General features: G+C 46.4%; 1 protein-coding gene across 14 annotated transcripts in view; it reads right to left on the bottom strand.

The window, feature by feature from the left end:
- Positions 1-2,816, bottom strand: part of ppip5k2 (diphosphoinositol pentakisphosphate kinase 2) — a 53,651-nt gene extending 50,835 nt beyond the window's left edge. For 7 of the 14 annotated variants that reach the window (XM_020703810.2, XM_020703811.2, XM_020703809.2 and 4 more), the window contains exon 1: positions 2,625-2,815. The gene's annotated coding sequence lies outside the window, so the exon portion shown is untranslated. Of the gene's footprint in view, positions 1-2,624 lie in introns of all 14 variants that reach the window. The other 7 variants (XM_023955601.1, XM_020703806.2, XM_020703808.2 and 4 more) reach the window with 2 other exon arrangements.
- Positions 2,817-16,225: the final 13,409 nt, after the last annotated feature.

Genomic DNA, 16,225 nt, shown 5'->3' with positions numbered 1-16,225 from the left:
ATATTAGGGATGCAACGATTCACGTTCCCCACGATTCGGTTCCAATCATTTTGTTTTGGATCGATCTATGATTTGTATATAGCAAAACAACAACAAAAAACTAAAAAAAAAAGGTTTTCCATAGAGAATTGTGACATCCCTAGTGGATCTGCTATCAGGATGTGATAAAAAAAAATTACGCTTTACTCAGTGCAGATGAAAAGAAATAAAAGCTGAAAAAGCTGAGAAGCCCTGAATGAGCAGTGGTTTCCCCTTCCTACAAAGAAAGAAGCAATCTGTCACCATAATCTCATCATTCCACAACTTTGCAACTATAAAATCAAAAGCTACAAAACATTTATGAGTCTATATCTGCATTTATTTCACATAAAAAAATCAAAAAGTGAGAGATGTTTACATTTCTTGAAAAACGACTTCCTTAAACAATAAATAGCATTTGTATTTCCTGTTCATGTAACGGAAAATAAATATTTTGCTAGCCTTAGATAAAGTCTGTTTTGGGAATAAAATAAGATATATTTTTGTCCTTACTAGCTACTGCGAGCCAAGTTCAAGGTTGAACAAAAATCTTGGATCAGAAAACTGAACTTTAAAAGACAACAGCAGCCATTAGCTGAAATCAGAGGGGGGGGGAACTCCAATCTAATTCAGAACTGGCTCCTGTTTGCCCGGCAGACTGCATTTATTGGAAGAATAAAACCCTTCTTTACCATCGTATAAATTAGGAAGCAGATTAACAACATACCTAACTGTCACGTCGGCAAGTGGGGACTTAGCTCTGTTAATGCAAAACAGCTACAACAAAAGGCTTCAGCTGAAGACTGACTGCCGGGAGGAGCTGCTCATTAGAGCCTCTTATCACTCATCATCCATGATAAGTTATCAAGCTTATAGTAACCCACTGTGCAGCACTTGACCTGTCAGTCATGGATGATAAAAACTTGTCAATGGAGAAAAACATGCTCACTGCTGGTCTCTTCTGTCCAAGATAAGATGTAATTTTTGCTTTCACTGGAGGAAAATGAGGAACTAAAACATTAACAAACAAAACATTTTAAATGCCGTTGGGGATCAAGAGATAATTGTCCCCTAAGAATCTTAAGGAAGCAGATAACACGCCTGCTATCATGTGAGCTCTCATTACTGTGAGCAGAAAGCATTAAAACAGTTGCTGGTGGCCCCGCGAAGGAGGCTTGCCTTTTCTCACTCATTGACCTGCTCTCCATAAATTCATTTATGACACATGCAAAGATACGGGACATCTTACTTCTTTTGATTATTAACTTAGTAAGTGCATTGCTCGTCAATCTTAAAACCGAATTTAATTTTAAGAAAAACAGCAGGAGAATTAACAAAACATAAAAGGCAGCAACACCACACCAGATAAGACATCCTGTCACTGCGTAAACACTGACAAGATTCAATTGGATTCAATGCTAAACCAATTGTTTGGCTATGCATGTAAAAAAAAGGGAAAAAGAAAGAGCTTTGATTCATAAATTTAAACATCTTGCACTAAAAAACAACAAAAAAGGGAAGTTTTTCCAGCCAGAAGCTAAAAGAAAAATCCCGAAAATCGCAGACATAATTTTAGTAACAATATCTGATTTTATTATTTCAGTAGACCTTTTTATAAATACTAAATCTCTAATATCTATTGACATGTAGAAGACTCTTCTCCTTGCATTGTGTGTTTGTGTGTGTGTGAGCGTGCGTGCATGCGTGTGCTTTGAATCAGTTTAACTTGCCTGAGTGGATCAATTTAAAATGTGGCTGTTTTGCTCATGAAGTGAAATACATTGATTGATCTTAGTAGATCATCCAAAGGGTTAGGATCGTCTTCATGACCCTTTTTTATGATGGAAGCCCTTAAACAGCATCTTACGTAGCTCCCACACAAAACCACAACCAATAGACCTTAACTTGGCTGTTAATGTCGGTTGCCATGGCAATCCAGTTGGATTGTTGGAGGGAGGGAGAGGAAGAAAGAGAGAGAACCCCCATTGTTGTTCCCCCAGGTGTCACCTTACTGTCGGTAGGGGGACAATTTATAGTTGACATTTCCAACATGCGAATATAATAATAGATTGTGTTAAAATGTGATAGTAAATGTCATAGGAAGGTGCTTTTCAAAATTTATAGCAATTTCATCTATAACGTAAGGTACCGTGATTAGTGAAGGTACAGTACTGTGTGATTTACTACACAAAGTCATATTCTACGGTGCTCGCCACTGACTAACAAAGTAATCCTAGACTCGTCAGTGCCTCAGCCTCCAGTGAACACAGAACAAAGCGTCACAGCGACCACTCATGTTAGAGAAAGCAACGGGAACAGAAACCCAACAAAGCAGCCCATCGAGAGGCGTTTTATTCCCGCAGGTTGTTTTAACTCCAACCTGTGAGTGACTCAATGCTTAATAAAAACCAAACTAGGATGCGCGACTAGCTGACTTCAGCCCTCCGTCCTAGTACGGCTTGACTTATGCCATGGGCCGCTCGGGTTTACGTTAGGAAAGTTTACGCGGAGCACCCATTTCTATCCATGGTTAACTTCAAGCGAAACCATATTGTTACTGACAACAGAACCGACAAGTACTGCTTCAAAAACTGCGACACACTTACCGGCATGAACTAACGGGAAGTCACTTTATGGCTCACTTCCTAGTTTCTAGTGGCTAAACATAAGGAGACTGGCTGTCCCAATACTTTCTGTTTGGAAAACTCTTTGAAAAGTAGGCTGCAGCTTGGAACTCACGACCGTCATTGCTAGTGTGTTCCCTCCGTTTGTTGCCGCCGCTTCCCCTTCCTTCTTCTTTGATTTCCTCCACCACCATCCAAAATAAAGTTTTTGCTTTGACAGCAGATACGCTGCTGCCATCTAGTGGCCAGAGTGTTGTATTACAACGAACCAACCCAAGACAAGAATATTTATTTATTTATTTATTTATTTATTTTTTATGCTTGCTTGCTTGTTTGTTTGTTTGTTTGTTTGTTTGTTTGTTTGTTTGTTTGTTTGTTTGTTTATTATTGTTGTTATTATTATTAAGCAGTGTTCTGGTGCTAGATGGGGAGAAATATTACAAGAAATCACATCAAAAAAACACTGGCACTGTATGGGCAAGGTATGGCAGGTTTATCCTGTTTAAGAACTTTCAAATAGAGGGCTTTAGTGAGATTAAAAAAACATGGGAATATTGGCTAAAAACAAAACATGATATAAATTTAAGAAAAAAATGGTTGAATTATTGCATTAAATTTTAGAGTTTGGTATTTTAAACAATGTCACCAGAAAAAAATATTCTAGTTTGAACTTAAATGTTGATGTAGTCCAAGAGTATCAGAGATCATCAGGAAGATGGTTCCATCTTTTTTCAACATAGCAGCTAAAAGCAGCTCCACACTATTTGGTTCTACCAGCTGATTGATTCCTGTAGATCTCTGAACCCTGTTGAGTTTGAGATCTAAAAAAAAATCTGATAAGTATTTGTCCCACATCATTATTTTTTATTTTTATAAACTATCAACAGCATTGAGGGCTTGGGAATAGAGGTGATGTGATCGGTTCCCAATAGCTCTGGTTAAAACTGGTTTTGGAGGAGCACACAGAAGACTGTTAATGATGAAGGCATGAATCAACTTAATCTTGCCTTCGCTTCAAATAAGACATCTGAGTCTTGCAATAAAATGAAACAGGTACCAGTTATTTTTTTATTTGTTGTTGCTTTAATGTGAGCACTGACAGTCATGTCAGAGTTTGTTTAATTGAAATTGTACAAAACTGATTAAAGCTGTGGTTTTAATTTCAGCATCTCCAGTCAAAGCTGACATGATTTTTAACTTGACTTTTGGTGTTTATTCCTCTAGAAACAAGTTCTTAGCTAAGCTGCAGTCCTTCCTGTCGGTCAATATTTGACTGAAGACATTGCATTTAGGAGTTCTGTTGCTTTAAGCAGCAGCAGAGAATCTTATGCATCATGATGTTTGCTTGAAGAGCTAAGGAAAGTTAAGGAGTGGGTGGTGCTGGGCCTGGGGTGTCGGCGCCTCCGGGGGTGGGGCCCCTGGGCTGGGTGGGCCTGGCCCCCTTGCTGGGGGGGGGGCAGGGGACAGCTGTTTGACCACCGGGGGACAGTCTACCAGCTGTCCCCAACTTACCCCCTTCCTCATATAACCTCATATTAGGGTGAGGGGGTGGGGGGCTTAGCCTGCGATGAGCCTTGGGGGGGGGGTTACTAGGCAGTGGCCCCCCTCCTATGGTTGCCGTATGGAGTGGGCCCCCCCTCTTTCGGTTTTATTTGCACCTTAGACATGTAGGGTCCTTGGTAGGGGAGGTGCTTGGACATCACTGCCAGCAAGCAGCAGATGTCCTCCTAGCACCCTACCCGCCAATTTTAACCGCACCTTAGACATTTAGGGCCCCTTGGTGGGGAGGGTGAGGGGACATCACTGTGAGTAATCAGGAGATGTCCCCTTAGTGCCCTACCCGCCAATTTTAACTGCACCCCCCTTAGTACACACACCCCTCCCCCCTCAATATATACATCCCAACATAAACACACACACATGCACACACACACCCTCTCAAACACACATACACGCACACACATTTTGCAAGGAAGGTGGGACCTAGGACCATCTGTCCCCTACCTCTTCCCTGGTGGGGGGTACGGGCCCGTTTGCGACGGCGGCCGTGTCCCCGGGGTGCCGGCTTCCTGGGCCCGGCGGTGCTCTCTCCGCGTGGTGGGGGGGTTCACATTAGATCTGAGCCGGGGGTGTTCGTGTCCCTGGGGGGTGGGTTCTGGTCCTTGCTTTTGAGCGCTGGGCCCCGCCAAATTTCCAACTGTGGCCGAGCCTGGTCGGGCCATATTTACAACACCCCTTGTGGGCCCTCTTTTTTCCCCGGGGTTCCCCCCTCCTGGGCGGGGGCGGCGGGCCCCTGCCTTGCTCCTCCCTGGACCAACCGTGGGCCGGGCGGATGGTTGCCTGGAGTGCGGAGCGGGTCTCCCTTGGGGGGTCCTGGCTCGTACCTAGGATTGGGGCGGGGGGATGCCTGGAACTCCTGGGTGGTGGTGGGGTGCTCGTCTGGGGCTGTGGGCGTCCTTCTCCGGTGGGGCCCTGCGTTGGGCTCTCCCGGCGCGGCGGGGGGCTGCTCTCCTGGTTGGGCTGGGGCGGCGCTCTCTTTCCCTCCGTGCCTCCCTGCTCTCTGGCTCTGGGGGCCTTGCGGCGGTCCTGCTGGCCCTGGCCTGGGTGGCGGGCTTGGTCGCCCGGGCGGCGGTTGTTCCCTGCCGGTTCCCGTGTGGCGTTGGGGGGATTCCGGCTGCCGCTGCTGCTGCGGTGGGGGTCTTGGGGTGGGGATGGCTGGGCACTCTCCCTCCTTCTTTTCACGTTCCACCATCCATTTTAGAAGAACATAAACACTCACCTGAGCACAGGTGTTAGCTCACCTTTGCACTAACAGTTTGCATGATTGAATGACTGAAATATTTCACACTAGTTGGTTTTAAGGCATAAGTATGCGTGTGAACACTATCTGTTTTGTGTACATGTCGACAGGTGGACATTTTTGCAGCTAGCAGGTGTGTTTATAACATTTGAGTGTGTGTGTGGACAGGCCCCGCCCTTTTTGTACTACATTTGAACCTTACCATAATGATTAACTACCAGTAAACTTGTTGCTTTATGCTGCTTCACGGTCTTATCCCCCTTCCCCTCCTATTATCACCCCCCCCCCCCCCCCTACCAGTGACGGTCAGAGGGGCCGTAGGCGCGAACTGGCAGCCACGCCTCTATCAGTCTGCCCCAGGGCTGAGCAGTAGCTTACCATCACCAAGAATGAATAAGAAGTGAATGAATAATGGACACATTGTAAGCGCTTTGAGAGTCTGGAAAAAAGCAGATAAATCCAATCAATTAATATTATTTTGATTATTAATAAGGATTTGAATGTTCAGAGTAATAAAGGCTGAACTCAGTTCAAGCAGGAATAAAACTGATGTTTTTTCCGAGTCAGCGTTGGCAAGGAGATTATGTAACGTTGACTTAAGTACTGTCTCAGTGAGGCTGCTTTGCCCGAAAGCAGGGGCAGAACTACCTTATTTCATAGGGGTATGCAGACACATTACAAAAACACCCCACCACTCACACACACAGACATGCACATTATAAAACAAATGCGCCTCCTAAGGCTTACATCCACACAACACCTTTGTTTAAATGTATAAATCTCATTACCTCTCATCTGATTGGATATGACCCAGCAGAACATTTTTGTGAGCCATTTTCAACCGTGTATTGCCTCAATGATTCCCCAAATTTGTGTGGTGAAGGCCATTCAGAAGGATCTTCTGAGTAATGCCTTGCCTGGCCCTCTCCTCTGTACCTCTCTGTTCTTCTCCCTCTTCATCATCAGCTAATCTTCCCCCTTTCTCTCTATCATCATCATCATCATCATCTGAACCTCTCTCCTTGTTCTTTTCTGTTGGGACTGACTTGTCATTGTCGTGACTAGTGGAACTAAACAGACCCAAACGCTGGAACCCGGAAGGAGACACAGATGAGTTTTCAGGTTGACAGGAGGTAATGACAAGGCTGGGATCCGGAAATGCAGCAGACTCAGGCGACCACTCGTGGTAATGGATTCCTGGAGACAAGGTAATAGCGAGACTTAGGCAGAGGCTTGAAACAGATACTAAGAACGTGAAGACCATGCTATGCACCATCAGGGGCAACAAACTGGCGTTGAATGCTGGTCCAGGATGTCCTTAAGAAGGCAAGCAGGTGAGGAGTTGAGTGGTCACAGCTGTGTCGCATAAGGAGCCAAGCAAAGAGGGGAGGGGGAGGAGAACTGACAGAGGCACCATGACAGTCATATATGTCTGCATTTGTTTTCCCAAAATTAGTGAACAGGTGATCAGCAGATGTTTAAACCAGAATGAGCATTTAGGTTTTTGTGACTTCATTAGTTTAATTATTCCTACCTGAAGTCATCTCTGCTCTCTTTTTTATCAGATGCATCACCAACCTCATGTCTCTCTCCTTCACCTCTTGTCTGTGTTCTTCTCCACTAAAGCATACGACCAAGCATCAATTATTTCATGTTTTAAATAAATTAAACATCTTGCTAATGCATGTTATTTTTTAATTAAGAATACTATTTGAAAATGAGTGACTTGGTATTAACTGGCTTTACCCTGAATGTCCACCATAAGACCAACCTGTTTCTTTCCTCCTTCTGTCCTGATTCTTTTTCTCTCTCTTCTCGTCTTTCTCTCCATCCTCACAACATTGATATAAACTTTGTGTTAGGAAGATTTTCAAAGAATACACTGACTAAACTATAAGTAAAAATGAAAACATTTTTCATTTTAAATAATATTTGTGTTGGATATCAGTTAGTGGTGTCATAGAATAGTGTCATGATTCGAACGTGAGTTCAAAAATGACCCAGATGCTGGAACCCGGAAAGAGGCTTGACACAACGGTAAGACTTCAGTGGTTTAATCAGAACCAGAACTTGACAGGACTTCCTTCCAGGAAGAGAGAGCGTGGCCTGGCTGGAGGAACCTTGAACTGGGATCTCCTTGAGGGGGAACAGCGGCGGGAGCGAGGCTGAACCAAGACGAGGCTAGGCGGCTGGCTGGAGGCTACTAGAGACGGCGTAGGCGAAGCTTGAACCAAGGCGAGGAGAGACAGCTGGCTGGAGGTTTCTTGAAGCGGCGTGACTGCAGCGTTGGAGAACTGCGACCAGGTGAGGATCCAGAAGGTTTACGTCCATAGGAGGAACAACGAACTGGCACCGGCTGATGATCCTAGAGGAGTTTATGAAGGCAGGTGTGGATGAGGTAAGTGGATCCAGCTGGTCGCGTCAAACACAGGAAGGAGGGGGGAGGAGGGAGTAACTGACAGGCCATGACAGTACCCCCCCCCCTCAACGATCGCCACCAGGCGAACCAGGGCGACGATCAGGATGGGCAGCATAGAAGTCGTCGATGAGGGTATGGTCCAGGATGAGCGAACGCGAGATCCACGAACGTTCCTCCGGACCATACCCCTCCCAATCCACCAAGAACTGGACCCCACGACCCCGACGCCGGACGTCCAAGATCGCAGAGACCGTGAAGGCGGGAGCCCCATCGATGGTACGGGCGGGTGGTGGGGAAGCGGACGGCGGGCACAACGGGCTCTCAGAGACTGGTTTGATCTGTGACACGTGAAACGTAGGGTGGATCTGTAGGGCAGCCGGGAGACGAAGTCGAACACATGAGGGGTTGATGACCCGCTCAATGGTGTAAGGCCCAATAAACCTAGGTGACAGTTTACGGGACGAAGCCTGGATGGGAATGTTTCTGGAGGACAACCACACCTTTTGGCCAGGTTGGTATTCTGGACTCACCCCCCTGTGGCGGTTGGCTATCTGGCGGTTACCCTCGACGGTCCGGAGAAGAGCGGCCCTGGTCTGAAGCCAGATGTCCCGACAACGTTGAAGGTGGAGCTGGACCGAGGGCACCGCCAGATCCAATTCCTGGGAAGGAAACAGTGGGGGTGAGTAACCCAGAGAGGCCTCAAAAGGGGACATGCCCGTGGCAGTGGAGGAGTGGTTGTTGTGGGCATATTCTGCCCAAACCAGATACTTAGACCAGTCAGACTGGTTCTGGGATGCCAGGCACCTGAGGGCGGCCTCCAGCTCTTGATTGGCCCGCTCCGCTTGACCGTTAGCCTGAGGGTGGTAACCGGAGGTCAGACTGACCGTGGCCCCCAGGGCAGAGCAAAAGGCCTTCCAGACCTGGGACGTGAACTGGGGACCATGATCAGAGACAATGTCACTAGGTATACCATGATGCCTGAAAACATTATTGACGAGGACGTCAGCTGTCTCGGAAGCGGAGGGCAACTGAGGGAGAGGGATGAACTGGGCGGCCTTGGAGAAACGATCAATGACCGTGAGTATGACTGAGTGACCTTGAGAAGGTGGTAGCCCTGTGACAAAGTCCACCGCAATGTGGGACCAGGGGCGGCTCGGAAGAGGTAGGGGTTGCAGGAGACCAGAGGGAGGTCTGTTGGAGGTCTTGGAGCGGGCACATGTGGTGCAGGCCGCAATGTATTCTTTAACGTCGCGTTCTAGGGAGGGCCAGAAAAAGCGACGCTTGATGAGCCGAATAGTGCGATAAACCCCGCCGTGGCAGGCGATACGGGAGGTATGACCCCAGGCGAGGACATCGGATCTGAGGGAGTCAGGAACGTAGAGAGAGCCCTGAGGACCGGCAACCCCGGCGGGGATCTCATTCTGGGCCTGCTGCACCCTGGTCTCGATCTCCCAAGTGAGATTTCCAATGAAACAAGACGTAGGTAATATGGTCGAGTCAGTGCGGTTTTCTGTGATGGAGTGAATCCGGGATAAGGCATCCGGCTTGACGTTACGACTGCCTGGTCGGTAGGAGATGACGAAGTTGAAGCGGTCAAAAAATAGACACCATCTAGCCTGGCGTGAGTTGAGCCGTCTAGCACTGCGTAGGTAAGCCAAGTTTTTGTGATCGGTCCAGATGATAAATTGTCGTTCCGCCCCCTCCAGCCAGTGGCGCCATTCTTCCAACGCGAGTTTGATAGCCAACAATTCACGATTGCCCACATCGTAGTTTTGTTCGGTTGGGCTCAACTTGCGTGAAAAAAAGGCGCATGGTTTGAGCTTCCCAGAACTGTCCTCGCGCTGGGATAACACCGCACCCACTCCAGAGTCTGAGGCGTCAACTTCCACGATAAATTGTTTGGTCACATCGGGTTGAATGAGGATGGGAGCAGATACAAACAGGGTTTTGAGCCGTTTGAAAGCGGCATCAGCGGCAGAGTCCCAGACGAAGGGGCGGTTGGTGGAAGTAAGCCGTGTGAGGGGAGCAGCGATGGTACTATAGTCCCGAATGAAACGACGGTAGAAATTGGAGAACCCAAGGAACTGTTGAAACTTTTTACGGGATTGAGGTGTCTCCCACTGTACGACGCCCTCGATTTTGGCGGGGTCGGGGCGAATATTACCCGCCTCAATGATATAACCCAGGAAGGGGACGGAGGAAACATGAAAAGCACACTTCTCGGCCTTGACGAATAACTGATTGGCAAGAAGACGTTCTAGGACCAGACGGACATGATGTTCGTGTTGGGTCTCGTCGGCGGAAAAGACCAGAATATCGTCGAGATACACGAATACAAATCGGTTCAGAAAATCCCTGAGAACGTCATTCACCAAACGCTGGAACACCGCAGGAGCGTTGGTGAGACCAAACGGCATAACGAGATATTCAAAGTGGCCCAACGGGGTGTTGAAAGCCGTTTTCCACTCATCATCTTCGCGCATGCGTACCAGGTGATAAGCGTTCCTGAGATCAAGCTTAGTGAAAAACTTAGCTTGCTGAACAGAATTGAAAACTGACTCAAGTAACGGTAGAGAATACCTATCTTTAACAGTGATCTGGTTCAATTCTCTAAAGTCAATACATGGACGCAACGTCTTATCCTTCTTCTCCACAAAAAAGAAACCAGCAGCGACCGGTGAAGAAGAAGGACGTATGTGACCAAGGGATAGTGCCTCCTGAATATAAGCCTCCATGGAGCTCTTCTCCGGACCAGAAAGATTGTACAATTTGCTCTTAGGGAGAGGAGCTCCATTAAGCAATTCGATGGCGCAGTCGTAAGGACGATGAGGAGGTAAGGCATTAGCCCTGGATTTGCAAGAAACGGAACGAAGGTCATGGTAACAGGTAGGTATGTTCGAAAGATCGATTTCATTACTAGAACCTGGGTCAGGTATCTTGGTGTGGGGTACGGCCGACTGCAGGCAATTAGCCATACAGAAAGTACTCCAGTTGGTAACACGGGATGACCCCCAATCTAAGCAGGGGTTGTGCTTTTGGAGCCAAGAAAACCCGAGAATTAAAGGTGTCTGCGGACATTGGGTGATGAAAAAGTGATGGTACTCCCGATGGTTACCGGAGGTGAAAACGAGAACCGGACCGGTGCGTTGGGTGATGCATGACAGTTGTTTACCCCTCAGCCCTGCTGCATTAACAGCGTTATCGAGGACTTCGACAGGGAGAGAGAGTTCATGAACGAGACTTTGATCTATCAAACTATGTTCGGCCCCTGAGTCTACAAGTGCTTTAGTTTCCAAAATTTTGCTTTGATTGCATATTTTGACAGGAACATACAGAAACTTGGGAACATGAGAAGTTTCCGAATTAACCCCCCGTGGCCTGTCATTTAACGGGGGGTTCGGGGGTTTAAACGAACAGCGCACTGTGAGACCTGATGACCCGCCTGCCCACAGTAAAAACATAATCCCTCATCCCGACGTTTCTTTCTCTCTTCAAAAGAGAGCTTGGAGTGACCAATTTGCATGGGTTCTTCTAGTTTAACCGAAGGCGAAGCAGGGTTAGCAGGAGCAACCAGAGGTAAGTGGCGAACGGGATTGACAAGTGACGACGGAGGCTTACTTTTTTGCTCAGTTTGGCGTTCCCGGAGGCGGAGGTCCGACCTAAGGGCGGCCGTGACGAGTTCTTCAAAAGTGTCCGCTTCTGGTTGGGTGCAAAGATGGTCTTTAATACGCTCATTTAAAGACTGGTAAAAAACTCCTTTGAGCGCGGGATCCGGCCATCCGGCCTCGACAGCAAAAATTCGAAAGTCTATGAGGTGTTCGCTTACCGGGCGGTTGCCTTGTTTGAGACTTAGCAACCGCCGGGTGGCTTCTTCCTGCTTTCGGGGTTGGTCGAAGACGAGGCGGAATTCTCCCAGGAAGCATTCGAATGGCAGATGCGTGATGGGATGAGAGGCTAGGAAGGCTTGAGCCCATTGCAGCGCCTTACTGCGGAGAGAATTTACTATGAGAGAAATGCGAGCGTGGTCGGCTTGATAATACCTGGGGGCTTGTTGGAAAATCAGGTCACATTGTAGTAGGAACCCTCCACAGGCAGAAACATCCCCGAAAAAGGGTTCCGGCTGCAGACAAACGTTTTCCGGGGTAAACTGGGAAGCGGAAGTGGCACTGTTGCCGGAAACTGTGGAGGTGGCTCCGGTGGCGAGGGTAGTTGTTTGACCGGTCAGTTCCATTAGAGATTGCGTTATGCCGTCGAGACGGCGAAATAATTCCTGCTGGGCAGAAGACATTTGCGTCAAAGCGTCAGCTTGGCGATTCAACAGGTTACCTTGGAAGGCAATGGCGTGACGAAGTCCCTCCGGGTCAGCTGGGTCAGGCGTCTGGCCAGTTCGTTCTGTCATGATTCGAACGTGAGTTCAAAAATGACCCAGATGCTGGAACCCGGAAAGAGGCTTGACACAACGGTAAGACTTCAGTGGTTTAATCAGAACCAGAACTTGACAGGACTTCCTTCCAGGAAGAGAGAGCGTGGCCTGGCTGGAGGAACCTTGAACTGGGATCTCCTTGAGGGGGAACAGCGGCGGGAGCGAGGCTGAACCAAGACGAGGCTAGGCGGCTGGCTGGAGGCTACTAGAGACGGCATAGGCGAAGCTTGAACCAAGGCGAGGAGAGACGGCTGGCTGGAGGTTTCTTGAAGCGGCGTGACTGCAGCGTTGGAGAACTGCGACCAGGTGAGGATCCAGAAGGTTTACGTCCACAGGAGGAACAACGAACTGGCACCGGCTGATGATCCTGGAGGAGTTTATGAAGGCAGGTGTGGATGAGGTAAGTGGATCCAGCTGGTCACGTCAAACACAGGAAGGAGGGGGGAGGAGGGAGTAACTGACAGGCCATGACAGAATAGAATATTTTAATTTATTGCTGTTAAACATCTCCAAATGTTCAACTAAAATCTAAAGTGTCGTTCAGCCAAAGTGATTTTAAAAGCAAAAGGCTGTTAACTAAATAGTCACTCAAAAAATAATAATTATCCAAACTTTTAACAATTATAAAAAGAAACAAAAACACCATCTAACCCACCACCACACATACTTCTCCCACAATGCCCATAGGAGCAGCTTTTATCATCATTTAGTGCTGTTTCAGTCAAAGGATAAAAAACTTTTCAGTGTTTTGGTACATCTAGTTAAAGAAATTATTTGAAACAAAATCAGTACATACAAGCTCCTTATTTCTCTTCATGATTATTCATACTGTAAATGCTGCTCAGTACAGCTGCAAGTCACTTTTGACCATTTTACTAATTGCTTCTTTGGCCTGAATGTTTGTTTCCAAGCCTGCTTTTAACACCGCTATAACGTACCTGCTGTGTCTCTCTCAACCATTTAGAGAAACTTTTCTTCATCACACCACACCTTTGTCCCTTTTGTGTTGTCTGTTTTGATCTCTGATTGTTTTTTCTTTTGCCTTTCCATTTAATCCTGTCATCAGATGATCACACAATTCAAATAAAAACAATCAATTGCGCACCCCCGCACGCGTCTCTGCGAGAGCACGTTGTCCCGGACACGTGCTGGATTGCGCTCTTTCTTTAAGACCCGAGGGAGGGAAGGAAGAGCGGCTGCGGCGGGGGCGCCCAATCAATTACAATGTGCTTCTGTTACTGATCATATCATATATGTGCACAAACAGCAGTGAAATTAAAAAATACGGACTATAAAATAATTTTCGCCACTTGGGTTTGGCGCCCCCTTTGGCTGGCGCCCCTATGCGACCCATATGCTGCATGCCCACTTTTAGCGCCACTGCCCGAAACCTCACAGAAATTTGTCAGAGAGACTGTTTGTGTTCATGTAGTTGTTCAACTGGATGAAAATGTTTTAACTTACAGGTGGAAATGAGGATATTAGGCAGTCGGAGCGTAATTTCTGTGGACTTCCTACGAGCAGTCACTTATCACCTGCACACCCTGTGTGTCCATCATTTGCGTGTGGTTGGTGAAGAGCCAGTAGGCACACCTTACTATTGACTAGACAGCGGCGTGAAGACACAGTATGATAGCATTGCCATAAGTTCTTGTAACTCACATTATTTTTACAAATACATCCTGATACATTTACCACACGCACAACATTGGTGCATTCCATTTTCATGACCTCCCTTAAGGTGGAAGTACGAGCCTCAAGGGAAATGCAGGACTCACCTGCCCTCCGTTTAAGATGCAGCCACTCCTCTCTATGACCCCCCCCATGGGCCAGACAACCCAAACCCCTGCAGCACTCTGCATGTGACTAAGGCCTTACAAATAGGCCTGCAAATTTAACATGATGTTAATTAGAATCTGGATAGCCATGTGAATATGTTGCCTTGAAACTGATCTGTTACATAAGGGTAAGTAACACTAAATCCATGCAGTAATTTCCTGATAGAATCAGGTTTTATGCTTCACAATTTAGAGAATAAGCTTCATTGCTTTGTCACCAGAGTTTAGTATTTATATTTGGATAAACAACACTATGCATTTAAACTAAGAAAGGTTGCAGTGCTAATGCAATTGCTCTTTTCATTTCGGGACACAATATCGTATGCTGGAAGAAAAATTAAAACGCCATCATCACAAGAAAACTACTCTTAAATAAATTCTGTAATAAAAATCCCTGAAAGTTTTCATTTAACTTTTTTTTCCACTGCCTCATTGGAAACCACACACAGTCCAGAGACATTTGGAAAAAGCCCCACTTAGATTTCTGTGCCCTCCCAGAGCCAGATCAGGTCTTGCTGCTGCCAGACAAGCTGGTGTGGATGATGTGAGTCTGGCAGCTTGTCAAGAAATTGTGGAGAGATTCTACCCCATCATGCAGCAGAACCAGAGAAGCAGGTCTTTGTTACAACATAAGGACGCACTGTTCCATAAAATAGTAACCTCCTCTCCCACCCTCTCTCATCCTCCTTCTTTCGTTACCTATTAGCACCCAAGAAAACTCTTTAACCTTTCATATAATGCAATTAATTTTAAATTACCCTGGATGAGACTCATTTTCAGTAATTTGTTGGGTTCCCAACACTAATAGGTCTCTTGGAGTGGAAAAAAAAATGATGAAAAACAGGTTGTTGTTTCAACTCAGAGAGCTAAACATTATGAAATCATACCAGTCAGATTAGTACGGACAAACAGAAAGAAAGGATTGTTCATAAATGTTGGTAACCATTTCCACCCTTAAAAAGAAGCAGGTAGCGTCTACAGTTAGTCTCAGGGGCTGAAGTCAGGTGACGGAGTTAGGGACATGGTAAAAATGTTCCTCTCTATGCTCCACCCTGTTTATCTGTCACCCTCCTGTTGTATTTTCACTTTATCCGGAGACTGGCTCTTTCTCCGTGACTTTTTTCCATCCATGTTCTGCTTAATTTATTAAATTTTTAAGTTTCTGCTACCAAGCCAAGTCTCTTGCATATTGGGTCCTACACCACCAGTTCCTGACACTTATCTGTCTGCCATAGTTTCATTGGTGTTCAGCAAAGCGCTGTTTACTGAAAACATGACTTCAAGCTTTTAGACCTTCATCCTAGTTCTACATGCTGGTTCACCTCATGTCAGTGGAGTCAACGTTCAGTTGGGGTGCTAATATCAGTGGATGAGAAGCTCCATGCTCTGCTCCATTCTGATACATCCACTGGCAGACAAAAAGATCCATGTACGTCTTTGTTTTCCTCTTCTGAGCTGGACTCTGGATCAAAACTGTACGTCTGGATAGCGCCAATACTGCTCACTAGTTTTGTTACACTGGTAATGTTGTGAGGGACTGCAAGTTGGTGGGAAAGAGTGTAAACAAAGGGATGATAGGAAGTGTGGGAAGGCTTACACTGCTCCAACTGTCCCGCCTACAATTCAGAGGTGATGCAGAAACTAGGCCTGAGAAAAAAATATAGGTTTTTGATTTGGGGGAAAAAACATGATAATCATAAGTAAAAGACAAATGGGAGCGCTTTTACAAAAGAAATGATCATTGAAGGGGGACTTTGACTGCATGACAGATGTTAAATTGTTTATTTTTATGCAGTTTCTAAATTCATTGGATTATGCATACTGTTTACCCAAGTAAGGGTGATGTGTATGTCACCTTTTACAGAAGTGTATTTGTGTGATTTGCATGAAAACAGAAATCAAGTGAATCAAACGCCTCAGCACTTTTCCTGAGGTTCATATTTATTACCCCCGCAAAAAAAGCCTCAATTAACGTCGATGCTACGTGAAAACCTGTGTCAGCAAAACTTGTTTCCAGCATGCGGCTTCTCGTGTTTGGAGGTCGAGAGGCAGGAAAACACAAGTATCTCTGTGCTTACCCACTCAGAGAAGTCTTTCACGTCG

Source organism: Oryzias latipes, chromosome 6, assembly GCF_002234675.1.
Source record: "Oryzias latipes chromosome 6, ASM223467v1".
Taxonomy (NCBI): domain Eukaryota; kingdom Metazoa; phylum Chordata; class Actinopteri; order Beloniformes; family Adrianichthyidae; genus Oryzias; species Oryzias latipes.
This window is presented reverse-complemented; position numbering and strand designations above follow the sequence as displayed.